A 7,241-nucleotide genomic window follows, 5' to 3' on the forward strand; every position below is an offset into this window, starting at 1 on the left:
AACTTAAATTTAACTTTCAAATTTTTAATTTAACTTTATTCAAAGCTTAACTTTTTTAAATTTCGCTTTCTTAAATTTAACTTTCCTATATTTTAAGTGAGAGAAAGATTAGATGTTGCTAGATGGTCCAATCAGCACATCTTAACAACAATAGTGGAAATTTTTACAAATATAAAGACTGGCGAGCGATAAAAACTGTTTTCAATACGAAGTGTTATTTAAAATAAGGTTATCGTAATATCTATTGTGTTGACAATGGGGTACCTGCAAATGACGTAGTGTGGGTATCTCGATCCTGATTGGCTGTTGAAAAGTGGCATCAAATATCAATTCTTTCAATTCTTTCACTATATATTTCTTACTTGACACAAAGACAGGTACGAAGCCATATGGAACATAAACAAACTATTTATGCATTGATGTTACCAGGTACACAAAACAAAAATATATCAAAGTTACTGTATGGCGCAGTATTTAATTAACTTCACGTTAATTAACAGTCTAACTTATGCGAAGAAACTTAGCACAACTTTTAACACGCCATTTTGCTTACAAACGAGGCAGCTGGCGCATACGTCATGGATCACATGTGTGAGTATCTGTGATCTTCTTGAAGTACAAGTACCCAATTACAATTGCTTCTCCTTCATTATTTCATATTGTGTGGCCCATTCTGCACTGCTCAAAACAATTAAAGGATATTGCGTTTGATTTTGAGTACAAATTTTACAAATTTGTACAAATTTTGAGTTTGACGTCGAAAACAACGCTTTAGCCCCAGCTAATTTGATTTGGCTTTCAACTTAACTTACGCAAGACAAAGCGAAAAGAATGATTGAAATTCAGTAAGCGCCTTGTTTCGATGAGTGCGATGTCTCCTCAACGAAGCCATTTAACCGAATCAGAAGCTTGGAGCGATGTTGGTCAGGCATAGGGGGGCCAAACACAATCCGATGTAGCAGAAGTCATTGGAGTTTCATAAAATGTGATTTCCAGGATCTGGAACCGTTTTTAGGAGACCGGTTACTGGCACCACGGTTTTTGACACAAACGGTCCGAAATCACCTTCACGCTGTAGGTATGTATTCTCGCCGACCTATGGTTTGTGTCACGTTAACAGCAAGGCACCTTCGCGACGGCAGGCAGTGAGCAACAGAGCATGTTGAACTGGAAGAGACATGAATGAACGCAATATTCTTTTTTCTAACGAGACCAGCTTTTCTGTTCATCCTGATAACTGGCGTATTTTCATTTGGAGAGAACGTGGCACTAGAAACATTCCTGAGTTCCTGCACAAAAGTGTAAGATTTGGGGGTGGGGCAGTGATGGTCTATGCTGGCATCTCCATTGATGGGCGTGCCAATATCCATATTATTCGAAATGGAGCTCTGACCGGTCGCCGATATAGGTATGAGATCTTGAAGACCTATTGTAGTCCCTTACGTTGCTGCAATTGGAGATGACTTCGTGTTAATGGACGACAATTGCAGGCCTCATTGTGCTTGGTGAATGATTTCCTTTTGGAGGAAGGAATCATAGGAATCGAATGGCCAGCGTGTTCTCCGGATATGAACCCAATCGAGCACGTTTATGACAATCTGGGCAGATGAATTGCTGGACGCCTACCACCCCCCAAACTATCCAAGAACTAAAAAGAGCTCTTTTGGAGGAGTGGGATAGAATACCTCATTAATAACCTCATTGACTCGATACCTCAAAGGTGTTCAACGTTGCTGGCCGTCCGGGGAAACCACGATTTTCTTTTAAGTAAACATCTTTTTTTATTTGTTTTTCTCATGTGCATAAATTGTGTTTTTATTTCCTTTTATACCCAAATGCTCAATAAAACGAATTCTTTTCTGCCAAACAAATGTCATTTTTATCTCATATAGCCTACTATGTCTGTCCATAATGTATCAATCATTTAAAAAATTCTCCATGTGCAAGATCATCACACAACCTCAATATCCTTTAATTGTTTTGAGCAATCCTAAGTTGTTGTTTCTTCAAATACAGTTGATTATTTTTCATAACCAGCTATCTTTTCATTTCGTTGAGATTGACATATTTATAAAATGTGATGCTTGCGTAAAATTATGATAATTTTATATTCAAGGAAAATGATCGTTTTTTTTATCGATTTTTAAGAGAAAAAAATGATGAATGAAAAGCAAACAAAGGTTTTGGTGGGTGAAGCGAACAGGAGCAGAGCCTCTTAGTTATATCGTTAGAATATCGATAGTATTTCAACATTATTTTTATGTTAAAAATATAAATAATTGATAAAAACATGCCAGTAAAAGTATTAGTTTAGTTTTTTTTTTTTTTTTTTAATAACTGTTTCACGAAACATTCATAGGGTTATAGAAAATGGTTTAAAAATTTTAATTTCAATATTGATATTGAAATTAAAAATTTTAATTTCAATATCAAAGTATTTTCCTTCGATAGAAAACATTTTTAAAAAAATTATACGTGCTACGAAATAAATTTTTTTTTTGTTTTCAAACCATTAAAATTAAATTATTCATTTCATTCATTAAAAATAAAATAAATAAGAAAATTTTGTTTAAGGATAACAGATTTAATTAATCTATAAACTATAGAAAACATTAATATCTTCAATAAAAATAATTAAGAATCTTATGAAATAATTGCAATAAAAAGCCTTAGCATTTTTTTGTTAAAAAAGCATCACTCTTACTTTGAAACATCATTAGAGCAATCAATAGTACCAACGATAGGGAAGTATAACAGTTTTTGACATTAGCACGCAAAGGACAGATACAATAGGGGGACCGGACAGTAATGTCATTTCGGTGCATTTGATATTTATTATAAAGATCAATGCACCGAATGTCAATTGCGGATCGATAATGAATCGAAAAAATGAATTGGTTTTTAAAACTAACGAATAATTAATGGGCCGAAACGACATTGCTTCCCGGTCCCCCTAATATTTGAAAGCAAAGCATTCATATAACTCGTGATTTCCGTAAGCGTAAAGCAACAAAAGGTGTTGGGCGAAATCGGTAAATTTTGCTTCTGACTAGCGGCTAGTTGTAGTATTTTTAACACTGGCTACTCTTTTAAACATTGCTCACTTTTTAAGTAGTTGACAATTTTAAACAATTAAAAAAATTATTTTTAATGAAAGACATTTTTTATGAAGTATCTCGCAAAATATGGTAAACATTACAAGGTTCATATCTAAAATGAAGGAAAATTTAGAGAAACAAGTGTGAAATAAAGTTATTTTCAGTCAGAACATTATAAAATATTTAAAAAATAATAAAATGGGGTCGCGTTTATTTCGGCGATTATCACTTTATCTACAGGCCGTTTCACAGACCACAGATCATTTCAATGACAGGGTTTGTCGAAATGGCCATTTCTTCGACAGGTCGTTTCGTCAACAGGCCATTTTGACAGCGTCACATCAGCGTTTTTTTTTTTTTTTTTTTTTTTTTTTTTGTAATTTAATGTATTTTTACGTGTCGGAGTTTTTAAACTTTTCCTAGTTCAAAATGTGTACGTGTATGCAAAATGTGTTGCAATTGCCAGAGGAAAAGAGTTTTTTTTTCTTTTTTTTTTTTTAAATTTAAAATTGCTTAATTTTTTTACTGTACATCACGTTACAAAAACGCAATTTTCCTACATTTATTGATCTAGTTGCATTTTAAAATTATGTATTCCTAAGATTGTTTGTTTGTTTTTAATTTTTGAAGCACATCATTATGGACTAGCATCGCAAAGGCAATTGCAAGAACTCTATAAATAATTTATGATATGCCGACCGGCCTGTGTAAGGGGCAGGGAACTGTCCTTGCATCAGAAAGGTTCTGGGTTCGAATCCCGGGCAAGGCATGGATGTTTCTTTCTCTCTATCTGTGTTCTACGTCCTTTCTCTTTTGTGTGTGAATGTGACCCGCCCGATAAACGGGTTGTGGTAGTGAGACGTGGGCGACGCTGCTCCACCGCCGTGGCTTGGCCACAGCCGCCCACTGGGTAACGAAAAGAGAGTTAGCAGTTCTGGCACTTTCTGTGGCCAATGGACAATAGTTCCAAGTGCCCGCCATTAAAGAAAAAAAAATTATGATATAGCAAGAGAATGAAGTGAAAAAAGACAGTGAATTAATAAATCAGCGAAACATTGAACCCGCTATTAATGAATGCTGAAATATTTCTAGAACAGAAAATTGCGCTCACGAGAATTACTGAGCTCTGGGTTTTTGTTTATTATTTTGATGGAGTGAGAAAAGAACTGAACGATTATTGGGTTTAGATTTGACGTTTTCTAGATAGTATTTCGTAAGTTTTGGGTTAGCTTGCAGTTGTATTTTTAAGTATCGTGGACCTTTAATTACAGTACGTTTTCATTCTATATCAAGTATAATCAATGATAATAATCTGCAAATCTCAGAGTATTTAATTGCAGTAATGATTTTATATGATTTATTAAATTAAATTAGGCTTAATGGGAAAAATCGCCCATTCCCATGCCTATGTATGCACCCACAGCCTGTGGGCTTGGGAGAGAGCTTCTTTCTCTTTTCACCGTTCCTGTACAGGTTAAATATTGCTATCTAAACAAGTTAGGTATTACTACTGATGTACTTTGTGAGCTGAATCTAATGAAATGAATAGAATCAATATTAAGTCGATAGAACTAATAGTGAAGAAAAAATGAGGGTTTCATAAGAAAATTATAATTTTTGGCTTAGACTCTTATACTCATGAAACCCTAACAACTTCGAAACCATTAGTTAGAAACTATAACTTAATTGTATTTGATGTAGAGTAAAATTACTGAAGAAACAATGTTTCCCTTGTCTGTTTTGCAATGTTCGACGTATGAATAAGCATAAGAACAAAACTTTTGTATCTTTTTGTGCAAAAAGCTTAAAATGTATGCGTTTAAAATGTATGTTAATTCTATTGCCATTGTTTTGATCCCATTCAACTTTAAAAAAACGCATAAAACAATAACCTCACTTTCTAATGAAATTTCTAATGCCGGTCACCGCTAACGTGTTAAAAAATATTAAAGAATACGATTATGGACTCGCAGTGACACCATAAGACGTCATCTGAATGCAGCTGGATTGGATTGTGTATACCTCTCATCCGAATAAGAAATGTAGTAGCTCCTAGCACAGCGATTCACCATCTTATGCAATTCTCACCATTTTGTTTTTAATATTCATTTTGCAATCCCTCTGATTTGCAGTTCCTTTTAGTTTCTTTCTTTCTTCTATTTGTCTTAAAGTGTCTCTGTTTATCTATTTCTTGTTTGTTTTCTTGCTCATTTCCCCCAGTGTATTTTTTTGCAGTTCCATTATATACTTCCGCCATAGGTTTTCGATTTCATATTCCATTTCTTCAGTATTGCTTATAGCTTCCGCAGTATTACTTATAGTAGTTCAGTATTTCTCATAGGCTCCGATTAATTTTATGTTAACAAGGTATTACGCAGACATTATTTTTAAAATACTTATTTCGATGAATCTACATTTCTAAAAACATACTTTCCTGTCCTGCACTTCTTCCATAAAATTTTGATTTCATTTCCCCCAACTTCTTGTTCAGTTTTCTTAGAGCTTCCAAAACAGCAATGCTATTCTTTATATTTCCATATTAGAAAGGTATTACACAGACATTATTTTCAAATTACCTATTTCTATGTATCTACATTTCTAAAAACATTTTATTTCATTAAATAAATTTCTTTAACATTAAATAACTCAAAACCTTACATCCGCAGTACTTTAATCTCTATTACATATCGAAATGTTTCTTAAGTACTTCTCTAAGAAGGATAAAAAAAAAACATTCTCATTCAGCGGTTTATTTATTTTTTTTTTTTTGAAGTAATAATGAGCGTGTGCGTTTGTAAAATATTTTCTGAAACATCGACGACGACGGTAATAGTATCTTTTAATTTAATAAAAATAGCTCCAATTTAGTAATAATAGATATAAAATTCAAAAGAATAGTCCATAAAATAAAGAAAAACGGTATAAGAAATTATTCTTTAATGGCATTTGTTTCAATTTACTACGTCTTTTTTATTATTTTATTAATAATACTTACCTTTCGGATACATTTGAGCATTGGATGCTTAAAAGCTTCTGAGTATATTTTATTTCCAAGCACGCATATATTATATTTCTGAGTATATTGTTAAAGAATCTCCGATGGAAGATAATTTTTTGGTCCCAAAATGAAATTTTGTGGAAATCAAATTAGTTTCCAAATACGCTATATTTTTTTTCTTCAATAATGAAAAATGTTTTTTTTTAAGCTGCCCAATGTAGTTTTTTTTTCTCTTTGTTAAAAAAAAGGAAATCTAACGATGTTTCAAAGTTATTATTTAAATTCCTTAAAAAAAGATTGATTTTTTAACCAATTTGTGTCTAGCGTCTTTTGAAAAGGATGGTTCATTTTTTTTCTTCAAAAAAGGATAGAGTGTTAGGAGAAATTTTTCATTCATGAGATTTTATTTTTCAGATGCAAAATAATTCTGTCTACTAAAAAATTTTAATAATATAAATATCTCTATTTGTATCTGAAGTTAAAAACATATTGTTTTTTTTAAAGCTGGAGTGGTAGGTAATAGAACGAAATAATCACTTGGTATAAAGAAATATGAACTAAATTTTTTTTTTTTTCTTTTCTGAGATACAAGTTTTTCATATACAGACCTCTTTTTGTGCCTGTGCATAAATAGGTTAAAAAAAAAGTGTTAAACTCTTTCGTTTCAAATTAACTTATTCAAAACTCTTGATTGCTCTACCCAAAACAGTTTTATCCTTTGATTCGTGTTTCGTCTAATTCAATTTAGAGATAAAAAAAAAATACATCGGAAACAATACTTCGTTTTTCCTGTATAGCAACAGAAGATGCGTAAATAAGAGCAAGTGTAAAATAGCACTTCTTCTACACAAACTCCTTATAACTTCTTAACCATTACTCTTATTGACTCTTGCTTTGTTTTATTCGGTTCAAAATTAATATATATATATATATATATATATATATATATATATATATATATATATATATATATATATATATATATGTGGAGGTTGACGTCAGGTATGGTTGAAATAACTACGCTTTTGTAATAACAAATTTAATGAAAAAATAACAACAATGGAAATAACACAACCGCTCCGTCTGAGCGTTTAGCTGGAATCTGACATAAGTGGGGTGGCGCTGCTGTAGTGGGGGTTGGATTC

Source organism: Parasteatoda tepidariorum, chromosome 7, assembly GCF_982258835.1.
Source record: "Parasteatoda tepidariorum strain Cologne lab strain chromosome 7, Ptep-v5.0, whole genome shotgun sequence".
Lineage (NCBI taxonomy): Eukaryota > Metazoa > Arthropoda > Arachnida > Araneae > Theridiidae > Parasteatoda > Parasteatoda tepidariorum.